This window comes from Triturus cristatus, chromosome 10 (genome assembly GCF_964204655.1).
Source record: "Triturus cristatus chromosome 10, aTriCri1.1, whole genome shotgun sequence".
Classification (NCBI taxonomy): domain Eukaryota; kingdom Metazoa; phylum Chordata; class Amphibia; order Caudata; family Salamandridae; genus Triturus; species Triturus cristatus.
Genome location: NC_140593.1, coordinates 962,159,926 through 962,180,635, shown reverse-complemented (window position 1 = coordinate 962,180,635; position 20,710 = coordinate 962,159,926).

Sequence of the window (20,710 nt, the reverse complement as noted above, 5' to 3'; positions counted from 1 at the left end):
CCCCTTTAGTGTTCAACATTTTCCTTGAGTTGGCTTAGATTGGAGTGGGAACAGCAAAAATCACCCATTTAGTTTACAACACTTTCCCAAAGTTGGTTTAGATTAGAGTGGGAATAGTGAATGCACCCCGTTCAGTGTTCAACATCTTCATCAAGTTGGAAAATTTGTTTTAGATTGAATTGGGAATAGTGAATGTCACGTCATCAGTGTGCAACACCTTCTTTATCGTGGTTTACATTGGAGTGGGAATAGTAACTGGCACTACTTTGGTGTCCACCACTTTCCTCAAGTTGGTTTAGATTGAAGTGGAAATAACAAATGTCACCCTAACACTTTCTCTAAGTTGGTTAAGATTGGAGTGGGAATAGTAAATGCCACCCCTTTAGTGTATAAGATTTTTTTTATTTAGTATAATAAAATGTCACACATATTCTACATTATTTATTTTATTACAATGTTCAATTTATTCTACAGTTTTACATTTTAGCAACTATAGTTTTAAAGTATAAATACATGTAAATACAAAGAGCCTTAAATAAAAACACTTTTTGCTCATGTTCAACTGTAAATTATTGATGTACATCATATTTAATATATTTGTTTAATATACATTATCAATTGTTATTTTACATTGATTACATTTTTTATAAATTTATTAACTTTTTTAATTACATTTGTTCACATTATGTTCACTTTTTTATTAGTATATATTAAACAATTTTATATATTTTATCCTATTATTTAATGCATACAATACAATTTTTTAAATATTTTTTACATCATTGTTTGACAAGTTTAACATTTTAAAAAATGTAGTGTATTTTTGGTTAAATTTTTTACTATATTTCCATTGATTTCTATGGGGAAGACGGTCTTTTGTGTTGTTGTTTCATTTCTTGCTCATTTTATTACTTCTACCTTCTATTTTGTAGTCTATTTGGGTTATTTCAGAAACCAAGTTGCGGTTAAGTGATGCTTTTTGTCAGAAGAGGTAAGCCAATTTTTAAGGCGTTTTAAATGGTTTTGAGTGTAGGGAGTTTAGGATGCATGGTTAAAATTTGAGTATAGTGTTGTTTTAGAGTTTTTCTGTATATTTAGATGTGTTTTTGAGAGTGTTTTGCACTGTTTTGTCATTTTGCGTTTTTTTCAAATGTGATGTAAATGTATGACTGTTTTATGTTAAATTATGTGATGTTATTTATATTTTAATTATTAAGTGTTGTTCATTTGTATATTTGGGACTGTAATCTAATGTGCGGGTGGGCCTTCAATGTCTCTTTAGCAGGTTATTGTTCCTGAACGATTCTACGGGAGTTGATATTTATAAAGAGATTGACTTTAAATTGTAGCATGTCGTACATTCTCTTTGTTTGCTTAGTTTAGGGCTGATTTCGGTAACAGATTGCGCCATTCATAGTTCTTGGTAGCGTTGCTCTTTTTGTAATGCTTCGATAAATTTCCAATTTTTCAGGGCACCGCTGTAGGGAACATAAAAACAAAGCCGTCAGACAAGAGGAAACTCCTAATCTGGTGGACGGTCTGACCACGGCTTTGGCGGTGTGGCAGCAAGGCAGACCAAGTGCTGCTCCGCCAAGTGCTGCTCCGCCAAAGTCGTAACTGGGCTCTTAGTGCAGATTTTTGTAGGTGTCTCCATATACTTCGATTAAAATGATAAGAGCAGCCATGTATTGCTGCGTGGGAGTATATTTTTTAGAATCGTTTGAATCACAGCTTGTTCAAAGTCTATGAATATTTTTTTGGGGTAGTAATTATTTGTTTGCTGTTTTATATAATTCAGGAGTTCATAGTAGGTGTACTTCGTTTGTTTGGTAGTAAATTATATACAAAAGGTATATTGGTGTTTTCATATTCTCATTTTATGGTGTATATCTGCCTGAATGGTTTGGGACTCATTTTGAAGGTCCCCTCCATCATCCAGGTTTGGCATTGGTTCAGTTTTATTAAGTTGTTTGCTGTAGAAAAAAAAATAGTATTTGCTTTTCATTATTTAAATTGTCATTTAAAAGGAAGGGTTCCTCAATATTTTCTATCTTTAAAAGGTCAGGTATATCTATGTCTGATATGTTCTAGGGGCATGTGGGGTATCACTGGTGGCTTTTTTTAGTGAGTGCTAATAAGTGTTTTAAAGTAGAGATAGGTGGTAGTTGGCTTGTTACATGTATGGGGACTTAGGGAAGTATGTCTTACATGATTTGGCTTGTAGGTTCCTGGGAGTTAGCGCTTGCCTCTATTATATCTTGTAAGATATCTCTAACTTCTATTTCTTTAGTATTTGAGGGGTGGTTGTGTTCTTTCATACTTATTGCAAAATGATCTTTTGTAGTTGCCCTCCCATAGAACAATATTTAGTACATTTCCAGTAAATGGTTTCTGTTGATGCACTTTCATGGCTGTAGGTGTAGCCCATATGGTTTAATAATTGTTTCCCTTTCTGTGAAGTGATATACTTAGCATCTTCTGTCGGTTTAACAGTTTACATATTTTATGAATTGACTTTTGCTTCTTTTGTTATTAATATTTTTTAAAATGTGGTTACTTTTTATTTATTAACTTACTTGTATGCTTTGTTGAGATGTTTTACACGGTTTTGAAGCTCTGTTTTTTACCTCGTTTTAGGTGCCGATTTTTCAGTTAAAAGAGAAACAAAAGTTATATTAATTAAATATGGTATTTTGTTGCAAGTTTGTCATGGACTTCGATTTAGTTTTAGGGATTTGGTCGAGAGGGTTTTAGAATTAATATGTATGCATACTTACCTTATTATATATTCTTTGTGCTTTGTTATAGTTGATATTTTATTGCAATTTGTTGGTTTGGAGGTTGTTTTTCTTTTCTTTTAGGTAGTCCATGTAAAAGATAAAAGTTACAGATTGTATTATTATTTATTTTTAGAATATATATTTTAGTATAATAACAGTAGCTTACAGTTTACATATATGCATTACTTATTAGAATTTGTAGTTGTTGAGATGATTTATTTTGCTTTAAAAATGTCTTGTGAGAATCTGGCAGAGTTTCCTCCTCTTGCAGTGTTTATTGTTTTTGGAGGATTTAGTTGTTTAAATTAGTGTGCCTTTTATATTTTTGGCTGAATTGTTTATTTGATTTTATTGGTTAAAGTTGTTCATAGTGTTATTTCAATGGTTGGGTTAGTATAATTTTAATTTTATTCATCATTTGAGCCCTTGTTTGGTAAAAACAAATGTATGTTTTATTTTTGTAGTATAACATATCATTTGTTTTATTTATATATGAGTGATATTGTATTTTTACATACATTTATATTAATAAATGTGTTCATATGTTCATAGTTATTAATGATTGTTTTGGTATTTTTAATAAATGTTTTTGAGGAGTACGATTTTGGGGGGATGTTTGTTTCATTTTTGGTTAATGTAATATATTTTTGTTTCATTATATTTATTTTGTTTAAGTGTTGAGTTTATTTGAAGTGATTGTTTTAAGTTAAAATTGTTTTTGAGTATATTTTTAAGAGTTTATTAGTTATGTTGGCGATAATATTGTGATCGCTATTTTGTTAATTGATATTTTTGACATTTTATATGTTTATTTGTTAGCAATTAGTGTTTCCGATATTTTTGTTATCAATATATGCAAACATTTGATTTTAGTAAATTATATTTGTGTGTTCGATATTAGTGATTTTAATAGTTAAGTATACGGAACCGATTTTTTTTAATCAATATTAAACGTCCAATATTTTTCTATATCGATATTTGTTGCATCAATAATATGCCCGTGATCCAGATACAGTGGTAGGCATTGGGTTTAATAAGCTTAACAGATGTCCAATTCAAACTTGTCTCAAAGAGGAGCACTTTTATGTTCACCCTCTCTCTCATAAGTTAATTCTATTCTTGTTTTGCTCCTTCGCTAATCCATTCCAGCCTCAACTAAGCACATGGTTATTTCTATGCTGTGTAAGGGTGGCATGCATCTTTAACATGTAGGTTTGCTTGCTCTTGCTCTGGTGAATTTCTGAACCACAGCAGTAAGCTGTATAGAACCTATCTCAATCTCTAAATTTGGATCCCTGGAGTAATAAATGTTTAAAATATGTTGGCCTTGTGGCATTAAGTTTTTTAAGAAGCACAGGTTCAGTCACTTTCCAGTCTGTGTCTGGAATATCTTTAGGAGATGGGGTAGAAAACATGTCAATGGATATGTACCTGCTGTCACATTATTTAGATTAATGTTTTGTGCTTAAGCAAATCAATGTTTTATTTTTGCATTAATGGCTGCCGCTCATCACCTCGGTTCATTCCATGGGTTTGATATGCGTAAGAGTCACCTTTGTGAAAAAAAGCTTGACAACGAGCTTTGCCTTAGAAGAATTTGTTATAGTTAAATGTTTTGCACATATAACGATAATGACCTTCAACATGCAAATATATTTACAGTGCATTTTTTCACGTTTAACTGTTTGTAGTTAACATAGGCAGCATAATAAAAATGAGCAGCATTAAGGTTCCTCGTTTCCTTGTTGTGTATCTTCTTATATTTTTCAAGAGAGAAGCTGTGCCAGCAGCCTTGAATGATGTATAATTTACTGATATTTTCACATGTGAATGTTTAGTGTTATGCACCCTTGAAGTATACACTAACAAGCTGATGTGGAGAGAACAACTTGAAATGAGAGTATCTTCTTATGTTGCAGATACTGAATCTGAAGGGCGCTTAACCAAGATTTCCTTGTACTTTAGTTTGTGAAACTAATGAGCCCACTTTATCAGAATTTGCTCTATCCTTTGACATGATCCCTTCTTGGCAATCATGTGTAAGTGTAGCAAACTGATGAAAATGTGTTTTTAAACTAATGCAACACAGACTTGCACTCAGAAGCCTTTCCAGCTCCCTTTAGAGGTGATGAGTGTACCCTTGCCCAAAGAAGTTTAGCTTGACTCTTTGGCTGATGCCTTCCCCACTTGCTAGACAAATTTTTGCTCCATTGACACTGCCTTTCAGAGGTTTTCCATGCTGACTCACTCTGCTTGGATTCTCCTGACTTTACTGACTTTTCCTATTGCATAGTTGAGTTGGGTTTCTCTTCATGGAAAGCTGAGTCTGCTTTGATTTATTTTGAGACAAAATTATAGGCATTTGCAGTTTGCATTTATGATTTCAAATAGCTTCAAAATCTATTGACTAATGCATTCATGTATTGATTACTGAATTACAACTCTTTGATGACTCGAATTTGTAAAATTGCTAATCTTTTATTAAACATTCATGGTTTACAAATCTAATAGTCTCTGTTGTATTCGTGAGGCAAATTTGTTTCAAGTTATTGAATTGTATTGATTTCGGTGCCAGCGTCAGTAAGAACTAAAGCTCCATTAGCTTTAGTGCAGCCTGTACTTGAATTTGCACCAGAAATTTCTACTGTACAAAGTGCTGCATCAGCCTGACCAGTAGCACCTTCTTTGTTAAGGTTAACTATTAATGATCAGGACCCAGCATATCACCAACATGCTTGATGAGAGGGGCTTCACCGTTGAAAATAAACCATGCATATAGATTATTGGCAAGGACATGGATGAAAGCCAAGCTAAAGTCTCCCAGAAATGTTCAAGTTATTTTACATTTGTTTATTTTCTGATGGTTGATTTTTAATTATATGTACACAACATCAGGTCCCAGAGAATTTTGCAATTTATAGAGATATGTGATGTCACTACTCATTGGGGTAACATCGTGAGCTGGCCTCACAACAGTAATAATGACATGAATGCCACAAAACCAAAAAGCATTCGAGTTTTGCATGCTTTCAAATATACAAGCATTGTGATGCATTCCCTACATGTAGAATATGGAATGGTAAGGATATTCTTGTCTATTCACAGGTATTGGAAATCGAGATTAGTTAAGAGGGAGATATAGGTCACTCTGGTTTGTAGGCAAAGCACATTGCCTCATTAGGATTCTATATGCCCGTCCTGATGAAAGCCACGGACTCAATTGAGCCACAAGACAGAAACATGTTGACTGCAACAGTGGTGATGGGGTACTCATTCCGCTTATCTGTACAATTGATTTTATTCCCCATGTGTCATGCCTAGCGAATAAACTGTTTTAGGATGCCACATTTGCTTTTAACACACTTATATCACAGATCCATTCTTAATTAGAAGTGCCTTCCAGACTCAAGGTGTAGGCCCGCTCTCCATCAAACAGCGGTTTTAGAAGCGAGGATTGTCCTATGATGAAGCATGACACCTGGTGGTGTGTGAGGACAATCCGTTACGTTTTTTTGTATGCCCAACAATTGTACTGAGTAGCGTTGGGAGGGATACATCACATATCTCTATAAACTGCAAAATTCTCGGAGAGCTTATTTTGTGTACATATGTTGTGTTGAGAGGCCGTCTCACCCTTGAGACCCCTGAACATCTAGTTTGCTACCCGGGGTATCTCCCGGGGGAGTGTGTATATATGATTTCTAATTATGGCACTAAAGTACACAAAGTAATTTCTTGGTGGCATGATTTTCAAAAAGGCGAAATATTTTAGACATTTTGGCTGATTGCAGATGTCATTCCTCTATATCAATAAGTAAATCATGATGTGGATTATAGATTCTAAGGAAGTTTGTGAAAGGTGGACTCACCTCATTATAGTATTTTAACAAATAACTAACCAAGTTTTTAACTTAGTAAAGCTTTAATTAGGATTAGGGTGTATTAGACAAACTGTCAACACTATATATTAAAATCATTTGGAATATGTGTCAAGTTTGAATCAATTCATCAGGAAAGAATGATGGAAGAGCCCTCACCCAACTCTCAGCTCCCATCATTCATACTGCACTACATAGGTTTGGTAACTAGAAATGACAGAAGATAATGACTTTTCTTGAAAAAATCAATAAAATGATTTGACGGACACTTATTTTCTATTTGGAGGTATCAGAGACAAACCTAGCTGTGAAACTGTAGACTTCCAAGCGCGGTTCTCATCTGATGAGCTGGGGATGGAAAGTTTTTCTTTTATGAATTTCTGCCTTTCTCATGAATACCACGGTACTACCTGTGGTTTTCAAAGTTTTCTGCAACTGTTAGTTGAGGTAACAATTTTAAGTTACTTTACTAAGTCACAAGGAAAAGAATTTTAAAGTTAGCTTGCAAGAAATCGACATATCAATTGTCAGCACCAAGTAGCACTTGTGTGGAAATGCTGTCAATAGGCGAGCAAAAACATCTCAAAGCCTACACGAAGGAGGATCAGAAAACTCTGTAACCTCCGTGGAGGCCAGAACCAGACCGATCTGAGCATGTTCTCAAGAAAGAAAAAGCTTTACACACCCCAAATATTGACCTGATGCAGGCCATTGTTGATGCTCAGTACTCATTACGTAGTTATCATGTTAATTCTTACACATAGAATTCTGTGTCAAAATGCATATTGATAGCAATTGTTGTTCATGAAAACAACCATGAAGAACATTGGTTCGAAATACAAGTCTAATTGACATGCAAAAAGGTTTATTGAGTTTCAGCAACATCATTTTGTGGTATCCAAGGTTAGCATGTACCTCTGGCTATCATCTTCCTATTCCTGGTCAACTCTTTGCAACAACCTCTGCCTTAGAGCCTGCATCGGATATTTCCAGGGATAAACGCAGAGTTTTTCGTGTGCCCAATTTATATTGAGGAGATTAAAGCATTGATGCTCCCTACATGGTGGACCTGACGATTTTCTAAAGTCAACTCATTAATATCTGCATTTAGTGTTGGCAAGCATCCAGCCACATTGTCTGAGCATTACACATCTTTTCTTTGAGGCCATCTTGTAGCATATAACACCATCTTGTTATATCTTTCTTCACAATAATTGTCATCACCACCAATACTGATAAGGAATTCCAACCACAAACTCAGGTTTCCCTAAATTCAAAACTAGCGAGCATATAGTGATCCAGTGGAAAGGCCTTGGGGAGGCAGTGGAACAGAACAAGGCTTAGGTAAGACATTGAGATACCCTCCCAGCTAACTAAACACATCAATCCCTGGGAAATGTGTGAATTGATTATTAGTAATTAATATACAATAGTATGGTATTGATATTGCACTTACCTATACCTGTTTACTGCTCTAAGGGAAGGCATGGAGCTTAATTCAGAGAGAGCGTCCACTATTCCTGTAGAGAGACTAAAGATAACAGACACAGCATGTATACAATGAAGGGAAACCTAAAGGAACATTGAGAAGTCATCAAAGTTGGAGCAATAGAGGGAGCTGGATGCAAACTAATGAATGAGTTGAAAAACCCAATAATTTACTAGTTTTCCAGGCAGTGAGTGCATGACTTTGTTACCTTTTACTGTGCCTCTGTCTAGAGACACCCAGAAAAGGAAGGAAAGTCATGACATGTAGTAGTGGCCACTATCTTATATTAGGTAATAGTGTGGCAATGGTCATTTGCTCTACAAGTAAGTGGTTTAAGATTCACCACTGCATTCCACTCTGGCCAACAACGTTACTCTGCACCCACCAGGTAGGCAAATGCAAAAGAATCCAACTGAAATAGCGTGATAGCGGAAAGCCTTTCGCCGCTGCACACCCTCGAAATAACAACAGGTCAAAAATAAGTACCCCTTAGGAGAACCGGATCCTGGTTCTACTCACACAGAATACTTCTACAGGAATCCTCGGGAAAATGTCAGGGAATATTCACGTTTAGCCAAGCATGAACATGTAGAATCTACGGAGCGGCTTCCAGCAGCCGCGTCTCTCTCTCGTCCGAGAGAAAACCAATCCGGAAACAATAATTACGCACAACTCGCGCGTGCGTCAGTCGATCTATAACGCCACTCCGATGCACCGAGGTCTCCTGGGAAGTGTAGTTCCAAATGTTCGATTTCTATTGCAAACACTGATCTACTTCCTGACAAGAAGATTGTGACTATTCCCCATCATAGGATGGCGTGATGGGTTGAGGGTGCATTTTCAGTGGCAGCTGCTAGGTGATGGAACACTCTCCCTGTACACATTGCTAGCATTACTTCTTACTCTGTATTTTGCAGGAATGTGAAAACTTGGCTTCTCTCATAACTATAATTGCCTTTGTTGGACACCCCCGTATGCTCTGGCCGGTTATATCGCTTTGATGCCTATGGTTTAATCCGCTTTACAAATTTAAATTACAAATTATACATTTTAAATTACAAATTACAATTCCTGGCGGTTTTGGTTCTGCACTGTACCTTATGCATGCATGGTTCATGTGCAGGACAAACACCAACCTCTGCATTTTCAGAGGTGTGTATTGCTTGCCCTGACAGATCGCTGCTCAATGTGCTCACCTAGTTCTTGTGGACTACAGTCACTGGATCACCATGTGTGGAAGACTTTCTGGTTGCCTTAGCAATGAACAACAATGTTCTATTAAAGCTGGCAGTCAACAATTACCAAGCTAGAGTCATGACGTAGAAGGGTGCGATACAAAAACCGGAAAAATGGTTCTTTGGTGGCCCAATAGGTCCTAGAGGATCGCAGAAACCTTTACAATGATCTCTTTCACACCTCCATCATGCATAGACATTTCACAACCTTGTTGCTGATTGGTTGAAGAAGGCGCACTGAAGAAGGTGAAGGTAATTGGTTTTATTAAAACACCCTTTAAGTAATATAACCTTCCATCTTTAGACTGGACAGCGTTGTTGTTGTTCTTTGTGCCTGTATATTGTCCTTTGTCTCAGTTTGTCTGTGTGTCCTGCTCCTTCCCATTGTACTTTATCACCAGATCTGTTTCTCGTGCTTAGCAAAAACCACAGAACCCTTAGCTCAAGTTTTACTGCAGGACCCCATTGCGCCCAAACTCCCAACTTTTCACTCTCATTAAGATACAACTGACACACCCCTTGCAAATGAGAGAGCTTCTCTCTGAATGTTCTGACAGAAAACTTCTGCTGGAAGAAGCGAAGGTGAGTAAGGCCCAATATGGAATAGCAAAGTGCACTTGTGCACATAAAGTGATTTCAAAATATTTACAAGGCTTTGCTCGACAACATGTGCTTAACTTGAGCTGGTGTTTGCCGGTGTTTAGTACTGAGACTCAATTGAGAGGTTCAGAAACTATTTGAAGTTGGAAAGATTACTTGCTGACTAATATTAGACTGTGCCCTTGACCAGTTACTGATTTGTGTGCTCTGCCGCTCTTACCACATTGGCTGTAGCAGCTGGAGCGGTGCGTGATGACATACATTGCAACCTCAGAGAGAAACAATGGTACTCTCCAGTTGTGTCACTGTTGCGCTAGAGTCAGTCATATGACGTCAGAAGGGTTCCATACATGCCTTGGCCACTAAATACAGGTGGTCAAGGCATGCATGGGTTGAGCCCGGCTCGGGTCCGATGTCTGTCTCTGGTTTAGCCTTTGATCTCAGAGGACTGTCAAGCCAAAATAGCATTGCGGCAAGCATTGCTGGCTCTGGCACATTTCCTCCCTTACATAGGGGCATATGTACAAGCCCCTATCACTACGGAAATGTCACTTTTTGTGACGTTTCTGTGGCGATAGGGGTTTTGCCTTATTTATAAGGCAGTGTTAAGCCACTTAACGTGGCTTAATGCTGCCTTGTAAATAATGCCCCCTTTCACGCTATGCTTAGCGTGAAAGGGGTGGGCAGTGGGTTTTGCGGTGGGCGTTCCACTGCAACACCCATTGATTTTGACGCTGCCCCCTATTTACAAGGGCTGCAAAATAGGAGGCAGTGCCAAAATTAAGACCAGGGAAAACCTGGTCCTAAGTTGGCGAAACAGTGAGAAATGCTTTATTTCTCCTCGTTTTTGCTTTATCCATGTGTGCTGCCTTGGCAGATGCTTTGGCAGATGATGTCCTGCTTTATATAAATAATCCTGAATCTGATAGTTCCTTAGTCACGTTGTTTTGGGAAGTTGGAAAGTTGTCTTTTATTTCTGAATCTAAACTTAACTCCTACAAGTTCAAAGTTCTCACCTGGTATAAAGCCTGTTTTAAAGATTTATTTAAAGATTAAGGGCCCGATTCACAGAACTAACTTAAGACAAAATCCTAAACTTACTACCATTTTGGTATTCACAGAAGGCACTTACTCATTTTGGTATTCACAGAAGGCACTTACTCATTTCGGTATTCACAGAAGTTAGGAGTCCTACTTTAGGACTCCTAAATGCCTTCTGTGAATACCGAAAGTCTTAAAATTAGGATTTTTCTCAGTTTAGTAGTAGTATAGTTAGGACTCCTAACTTTAGGACTCCTAAATGACTTCTGTGAATACCGAAAGCCTTAAAATTAGGATTTTTCTCAGTTTAGTAGTAGTATAGTTAGGACTCCTAACTTTAGGACTCCTAAATGCCTTCTGTTGGATTTTTCTCAATTTATTAGTAGTAAAGTTAGGACTCCTAACTTTTGGACTCCTAAATGCCTTCTGTGAATACCGAAAGCCTTAAAATTTGGATTTTTCTCGGTTTAGTAGTAGTAAAGTTAGGAGTCCTAACTTTAGGACTCCTAAACTGAGAAAAATCCTAATTTTAAGACTTTCGGTATTCACAGAAGGCATTTAGGAGTCCTAAAGTTAGGACTTCTAACTTCTGTGAATACCGAAGTGAGTAAGTGTCTTCTGTGAATACCAAAATGAGTAAGTGCCTTCTGTGAATACGAAAATGGTAGTAAGTTTAGGATTTTGTCTTAAGTTAGTTCTGTGATTCGGGCCCTAAGATCTCATTTGGTGTATTGAAAAAATATGTTTAGGTGTATTTTTATCTAGATCAATTAATCATCCTTTAAAATATATTTTGCAGTGCCTTTTTGGAAAAATGTATTATTTTATTAACAAATGGCCTTTCCATTATTTATCTTGGTGTTGTTGATTGGATTATATTACAATGATGATTTGAGCTGCTATAAGACTTACACCATAATAGCAAGGATTTACAATGCTGTAATGGAGATTTTGAAAAACTACCAACAGCATTACAAGTTAATGGTGTACTCATCGTTCTCAAGTAGTAAAATGTAGGCTTACACTTATAAAATCATTTTTCTTAAGAACTGGGATTACAATTGGTAAAAGCCTTTTAAAATATACAAAACAATACAAAGTGTAGCTGTGCTTGCATAGAGGATTCATCACAATGAGAAATTAATATAGCACCTGACTCATATTATCCCTGGGAAAAGTTAAGATAGCTATGGATAGTGCCCAAAATCTTTCTAACACCTATCTCTCCCAAAAGTTAGGGACCAAGGTTAAATATGACTTTATATCTGCTCTTGTTTCGATAATAACGTAATCATGCATGGAAGGATTTTCCTTCCTGGGACCTATGTCACAAATGCCCTGTACTTGTCCTTAGACCAAGCAATCTCTCCCTGTGTTTTCTTCTGGAATCTGACAAATACATCCAGCTGTCCAAAAATGTTGACTGTCAATTTAATGTGCTGCAGGCAGGGGATTTTGTGGCCAAGGTCAAAGGCAAAGCAATTCTTTACTATACGTCTATTAAGGGAGATATAGACATTGGACTAGACAGCCAGCCATAATAGCATTGCAGATAATTTCATGCAGTGCTCCACATAACTTGATCCTAGTTCTTTGTGTAAGAAGAAGTGGGGACTACTAGGTGGTAGCCTGAAGAGGTGCCTGCAAAAGCAATTTTCTTCTATCTCGAGATTATGAGATCTGCAATATCTCCATATAGCCACCCATATTGTAAAATCAGGAGACATTTTTGAGAATCGCCTCAATCTGTTTGTTTCTGAACCTCTGAGCAAGGCTAAATAAAACTCAGACCGATAGACTATACCTTTGATAATTAGTGGATATATAATGTGACCATGTGCTAGGGAAATGAATGATAATTTTCAAATCCAAAAAGCGACTGGCATTTCTGATGTATTTTCACTTGATAAAAATACATTGTGTCCTGCAGGCCACAGAGTATTTAGTATGTTTGAACCCTTTCGATGCGCATGACGGAGCGGTTCCATCATGCGCATCGGTCGCGCTGTGCGTATGGCGGAACCGCTCCATCACGGCCCCGCCCGCGCAACAAACCTTCAGCACGGCGCGGTAATCCGCGCCGTGCTGAAGGGGTTAATACAATTGGTTTCTAGATCTAGAATGTTTATGAATAGTACACACCTGCCAATTCAGCCTTAAGGGCCATTAGGTGCTCTTTGACTTAAGATTGAATTGTCAGCATACATTAGAATTAGGACCTGTCATAACAGGACCAAGGGCATGTCCGTGCAGTGTGAAATTAAAAAAGCTTTAAGATTATTCACATAAAAAATAGTATTGTAGTTAGGATGCAGCCCTGCCGAACCCCCCTCTCCTAGTATAAAGAAGTTAGAACATTCACCCCCACACCATGTCTTACAGATAGCTCAGTGATTAGTGTGTGGAGAAAATCAACCAATGCCTGGTTCAAGCCTGTACTGGATAGAATAGCCCAAAGCTTTGATTGGTTCATTCTAAAGGTTCTCCTTAAGTCCATGAATGATAGGTACAACTGACCCCACTTAGCCACTGTATATTTACCAGCTAACAGGTGGTGAGTTAATGCTTTGTTCAAGTGTACCCAGACCTGTTCTAAAGCCATACTGATGTTCAGATTTACTTTGTTCTCTTCCACCCATACAATAATTCTCTGTAGAACTACTCATCCAGCCACTTTGACACCGGAGTCTAACAAAGAGATAGGCAACACAGGTGTTAACTGTTACCTTTTTTAAGACAGGAACAATGATTTCAGTGCGCCAAGAAGAAGGTCATTTTGTGCTGCAAGCAAATGTTCTAATAAGAGGAGCCTAAAAAATGATGTTAAATTTGTGTAGATCACTGGGTCCCCTTCATGACCCAGGTCCTTACCAGAAGGACTTTCAGAAATGGTGGTGATCACCTCCTGAAGCTCAAATCTGATGAATAAAGGATAGGTTGTGTGTACCAGGCTGACTCAGAACTGCCACCTAGGTAACAAACGGACCTGTAGTGTCCCACCCATTTCTCTGGTTTGATGTTCAAGCTTAAGCCCACCATCTCCCCAGTGGTAAGCTTGGTTGAGTTGACAATTTTCCTGGAGGTTCTGGTATCCTTGAGGAGCAGGAAGCAAAAATGTTCTTCCGGGTTTCTTCTCTTAGCTCTAGCTTCCTCTTCTTACGGGTGAATTTTTAAATAGATCTACATATAAGGACATCATTGCGATCCCTTATATTCCTGTTTAGGGCTTTACATAGCGATCTACTGGCTTCCCTGCAAGTCTTATCAAACCAGTTAGACTGGTCAGGTTTGGTAGATATTACCAGTGATAATAGGGCTTCCCTAATATGATGGTCTAGGCAGACAAAGGCCTCAATGAGTGGATCCCTGTAAGCTTCGTCATATATCAAAGAAATATTACCTATGGCTGGATGATCTTTGATTATGTTGCTAAAAAGTGATGAAATATCTACACTCTTCCAACCAGCCCTAAGCCCCTTGTCCTTCACTGCTGAACTAGTGATCCCTCTCTTAAGTGGCCTCTGTATTTTGTCAGGTAAACTCTGGCATAAAACATTAGCATTGTAGGCACTGAATTCACTCTTTGTGGTTCCCTCGAACTGAACTAAATTATATAATTGCTGCAAGAGGAAAATATAATTGATAACTGACCTGCAGCCCCAACCCATGAAGGTTGCTTGTTGGTTCTAGTTCTCTCATGTATTTCAGCTATGTTATGTTGGTTAAAATAGACCAATAACTGCATAGCAAAGCCCCACTAGTATCCATCATAGGAGTAGGCTCCCCTAGAAAAGGGGTTCATAAAAGTTACACTGCTTCCTAATTTAGCATTACATACATCTCCTACAATCAAGTTAAAAAAGCACACAGTTATGTTCTCCCTGTGTCTCAATATCTGAAGTACTTCAATTCAAGTGTCTATACTACCCATTTAACTTAGGGGGAGCAGGGCTCTAGCACTAGGGTTGAATGAAAATTTGCCCCATTGTAGGTGTCTATAAAAGAAACCCAAAGGTAATAAAAGGATATGCTCACATTACTGGCGGCTGGAAGGTTCTCGCAGGAGGAGATTCTTGACAAGCTTGGGATGTTTAAAATTAATGACCACACAGTCACCCTTGAATCATTTAGACAATTGACCAACTTAACCCCTTGCATGCCCGCCCCTTTCCCCGCCCAGTGCCACGCTTTTTATTAGCGGGCGGAGTTCATGACGAGCTGGACTCGTCATGGGCACAGCGCCACCGCAGCCCATGACGAGTCCAGCTCGTCATGGGCACTGAAGGGGTTAAGCCACCCTCCTTGCAAATAATATATTCTCATCCTTGGCAATTTTGAAATCTTTGTTCTTTGTGAGCTAATGGCATGCATTATTCTTAAGCTTGATTGTTCTTTCAACTGCCTTGGATGGGAGTACTGGGATGTTGGCTAAAATTGCTACCTGTGGTCAGGTTTCAATGAGTAGATTAAGACAAAAGGACGGGAAAATCTGACTTTGAGCCTCAGTAAGTTCATTTACAATGTCCCTCCGTGGCCTGTCCATGCTAGTTATGGTTTAGCTTCTGGTAACTCCACCTTTTTAAGAAAATGTTTGGCTTATCATCTACTTCTTTATGACAAAAAGTGCAATTCCATGGCAAACACTTTATTATCTACATTTTATGGCAAAATAAAAAATAAATCTAGTCTACCTCTTTCTAAATTAAGATTACCCAAGAAGAGTAGATGTGTTAAATTTCTTACTTTTTCATGATGCTTTTTCCATTGGACAACAATGGCTTTCATTACAGCAATCATTTTTGTTTTAATGAATCTCTGATTAAGAAAAAGAAAGATGGAGAAATCATTCATAGCACTTTTCAATGAATGACTTAGTTGTTCTTTAAAAATAACAATTTCTTAAACTTTGCCTATTTTAAAAAGATGTGTCAGTTGTATAGAAAATTTGGTTCCAATGTGAATGGGGATGATGATAATGTAGCTAATGGTTCACCTATTTAGTATGATAACAATGCTAATATTAATAGTAAAAAAATGTTTTTAAAGTTGAGCTGAGAGAGGTATTTTTTGGTCTAATTAATTATATGAAAATGGTGCATGACTCTCTTTTATCCACTGACAAGTTACGTAAAATACACTTAAATCTGGTCTGAAACAATACATTAGATTAAAGGAAGTGATTTCCGATTCCCTCCCAGTTGTGCCTATATCAAGGTCTTTTAGCCCCATACAAAATACCATTGATTCATGTAATTTTAATTTACTACCTAAGCATTTTTTAATATATGTATTTTTTGCATAATAATCCTAATTGTGTTGATATTAAGAGCAAAATAAAGGTGGATTGGGAGATAATCCTTTACACTTTTGTTTTACCTATAAACAGAAGTAAAATGTGGCCAACTTGTATGCCTATCTCATGTGCTGCCGATATTAGGCAAACATTATATTTTCTCTTTAAACGACCATTCTATACTCCAATTTCCATTAATAAATTTAGGGCCAGATGTATGAAAGGGTTTTATCTATTCTATGTCTAAGGAGAAATACATCTTTACACAAGGGCATGAATTCCCTAGTGCATACTTCTTGCTGGATATGTACTTTTTTCCTTGGTAATTTCATACACAGGATCAGTAAATGTAGTTTAGTTTAGACCTTTCAGTAAAACATCAACATTATATTTCAAACTCATACTTCCCAATCTTCACAAAATATTTTTCTAGGAAGCGTAGCTGATGCATTTACATTTCTTTTAATGAAAGATATGTTATAAAGTATATTTATTGCAGCTGCTTTACAGCAAATTTCACTCAATTGGAAAAGATAGTTCCGAACTATTCCTTAATTTGTGGTGGAATGGGATACGTTTTGTACAAAAAATGAATACTATTAGTTGTCTCTCCTATTACTTATGAAAAATAATAAACTGTGTTTGTTTTGAATATTTGCAAGTAAATAAGTTGATATACCACCTTCAAGGCATTGTTAATCTTGGCCAATTATTACATATGATTAAGAAAATGTTTGCCATTCTGTTTCATGATATTGCTAAATAGATGTAGATACTGTATTGAGTGTAGTTGAATCTTTTACTGATGCCTTTCCTCCTTTGCTTTCCCTTTTTCCTGGTTTAGATCTTTTTTCTTGCTGTTCATACGTTCCTTTTTATACCTTTTAATTGTAATGTTATTTTTGACTTTCATATTACACCTATGTATTTATTTTAATCATATTTTCTAATTATATGTTATTTAAGCTCTAGCTTCTATTGGATCTCCATTATAGGTATGTTTGCTAAAGATTGTTTACAGTTATTTCTAATAAAATAAACATTTAATAAAAATGCTAAAACCAGTCACTAGAAAGAACCTTTTTTCAGTTTAAGAACAATCTAATGCAGTGAGTGCAACTACATCTGAAGCTTCAACACCAAACTTACTGTCCACATTTCCAAAATCAATGACAAATCCAAGAACATCTTCTTTACAGCCAGCACTACAACTGATAAAAAGTGTGGACATTTTCTATTTGGAGTTCTTTACATTACGGTGGTGTCTCTATTTCATAATTGCATGAAAAAAAGAATATAAATGCATTTAAATGAAAACAAAATGTTATATGTGGCTGACAAGAGCCTAAACCCAAACCTTGCAAGCTGCAAGTTAAGGACTCTTTCAATATCATGGTAATCTTGTTCACTGTTGTTTCTCTCAAATATATTACCTGAGGGGAAAATATTACTTCAACAGTGTATGAAAAAGCTCCCTTCATCCATTGGTCTTTTGTTGTGCCACTCGCATGTTTTTCTGCACACTATAGGATACAACATGGGGTAGCGTGTCAATACTCACCAACTTCACTGTGAATGGAGGCATTTTGCTCTTTCACAAGGATCACATCCGCACTCAAAGCGGTTCCTTTTAGTGCCACGGACTACTAAGGCAAAGTGTGCTTGTTGACACCCAAAAATATTTTAGCTGTTAGCCAAAGTTTTTTTAAATATTGCTGAGGGCCAGGCAGCATCCCTGTTAAAAGTAGCCCATTCTGTAGGGTAACGCCCAAACCGTTTTGCATGAGTCCTCCTATTTTTGCTGAATTTGTTTTTGTTAGCCTTAGGCCTCTGTGCACTTTAACTGTGCTAACCAGCACTAAAGTGCTTGTGCTCTCTCCTTAAAATATGGCAACATTGAATTGTACCCATTTGGTATTTAATTTACTTATAGGTCCCTGGTAAGATGGTACTATACGTACCCAAGACCAGTAAAGTAAATGCTACTAGTAGGGCTGCAACAGTGATTGTGCCACCCACTTAAGTAGCCCCTTAAACATCTCAGGCCTGCAATTGTGGAGCCTCTGTCTGCAGTTCTACACTGCCATTTTAACCTGGCAAAATAACAATTTTACCAGGCCCAAACCTCATGTTTCTATACATATGTCACCCCTGGGGTAGGGCCTGGAAAGCCCAGAGGGTAGGGCGCAGTGTATCTAAAAGGTAGGGCATGCACTTTTAAGTTTGACATGTCCTGGTAGTGAAACACTCTTACATCTGTTTCTTTACTACTGCAAGGCCTATCTCTCCCATTGAATAACATTGGACGTGCCTTATTACATGTTATAAGTGTAATTTCCAAATGGGAAAGGATGACCAGTTCTTGATTGGTGTCTCTGTAATCTTCTTTTAAAATACTCATTTATGGTGAAGTCGGATTTTAAATTACATTTCTGATAATGCCACTTTTAGAAAGTTGCTATTTTTTGACTAAGCCCTTTGGTGCCTGCAGCCTGTTTCTGGTCACAAGACTAGGTGTAGTTTGCAGTTGGGCTTTCCGTATTCCTCCTAGACAGCCACACACAATCGGAGCCTAGGTATGACTTGATGGGCCATCACTATCAGGATGGGAGGAAGGAGCTGGGGCCAGCCTCGTTTATACCTGAATAGGCTGTGTCCTGTCTGCACTCAAAGGGCCTAATAACCCTGCATTGTCACTTCAGCTAGCTAGGAGCCAAGGCAGGGGAGGTAGAGAATTCCCTGGACTTCAAATGCACTGTCTAGAACCTTCTCCTACCTTTCAGATCCAGTGTGCCAGGTTATAAAAAAGGGACCTCAGATATCAACTCTTCAGTACAATTCTGGCCTTGTGCTTGCGCTGGTGAAAGTACTACCACTCTCCTGAACTGCTACTCTGAAGGAGTTACTGCCCTGCTCTGCTGACCTGGTGCCTGCTGCCTTCTTACTTGGGGAGAAAGAGCTAGACCTTCAAACCATCTTGAACCCAGGACCATCAGAGTATTTCAAAGGTCTAGTCTGTTGGCATTCTGATCTGAGCCTCAGGGACATAAAAGGCTTCCCACCAACTCCTGGACCCATCTTCAGTGAGTTCCTGACCCCCAAGTGGTACCTCTCAGATCCTGGACCTTTGCTGTAACTCTCGAGCTATGAGCCCCATTCACACCAGAACCATGCCACTTGCACCGAAAATCCGGGCGAGCCACCGCCAGCCAGTCTCTTTGGACAGAAAGCAACGATTGCTGCAGAGAACCTCCACTGTGAAGCACCAGCCCGCCCACGACACCTGGCCTGTTCTGTGCACCACACGGACCACCCCCCACGACGCTCTCCTTGCTCCCTGCGAACCTCTCCAGTGCAAAAGAGGCTTTTTGCACAAAACTTGAAGAAGTAAACCTTCAGCAGGACTAACCTAGGACTGTATCCGACCCACGACCATTGATCATGGTCGGCCTGAACTTTTGACTTTGACCCGGTCCAGGACACCCAAATAGCAGCTGTTGGCGCTTTATGATTTTGGAGCTATATAGCAGTTTATTCTTTAAAAATTCATAACTCCGGTTTTACTGATTGGATTATTGTCATTTTGGTCTTGTTCTATTTATTAAATTAAGGTCTATTTTTCTAACCTGGTGTGGGATATTTTTGGGTGGTGTTTTTCACTGTTTTAGTGTTTGAAGGTTTGCACAAATATTTTGCACATTGCCTTTAAGTTGAGCTTAACTGCTCTGTGCCAAGCTACCAGGGGGTTAAGCACAGGTTAATTTGTGGTTTGCTTGTGCCTCACGCTGACAAGAATTGTGGCTGCTGCTTGACTAGGGCTCACACCCCAGTCAACCAACAACCCAATTTCTTACAACCCCTATCAATAAAGATTTGCCAAAAACATGCCAAAACAAGAAGTGATCAAGCCAAAAGACTGGAAGCTAATATCGGACCTTTTGAGGAGAAACCTCAGTCCATCATTGTCAAATATTTCCTTTAGTGGAATGGTTTTGGTCAGTTAACTTGTTGACCCTAAAGAGTTTTTGCATCATTTCAGTTTGATTTTATCACATAGGCCTCATTACAATTTGTCCTTAGCGGTATCTCCGGGAAGGGGGGGTACCACTACAGGCACCTAAGTCTTTCCCAATGTTTCTAGGACAAAAATTATTGGGTTTGTAAACTTTGAAACCGATAATTCTGTGCCTGGAGACATTTGACCAAAATTTTCCTGTGGAGCTGCAAGAGAGGCAGGCAGATGTGCTCAGGTCTACACACCCCCATCCTTCAGCTTGGGGAAGCAGAGGAAGGTCCTCGCTGCTGAAGTAAGATGGAACCTGTCTTCCTGGAATGCCCACCCTCAAGCATCCCCCAATAGGCAAAGGAATAGCCACCAAAACATTTACCACTTG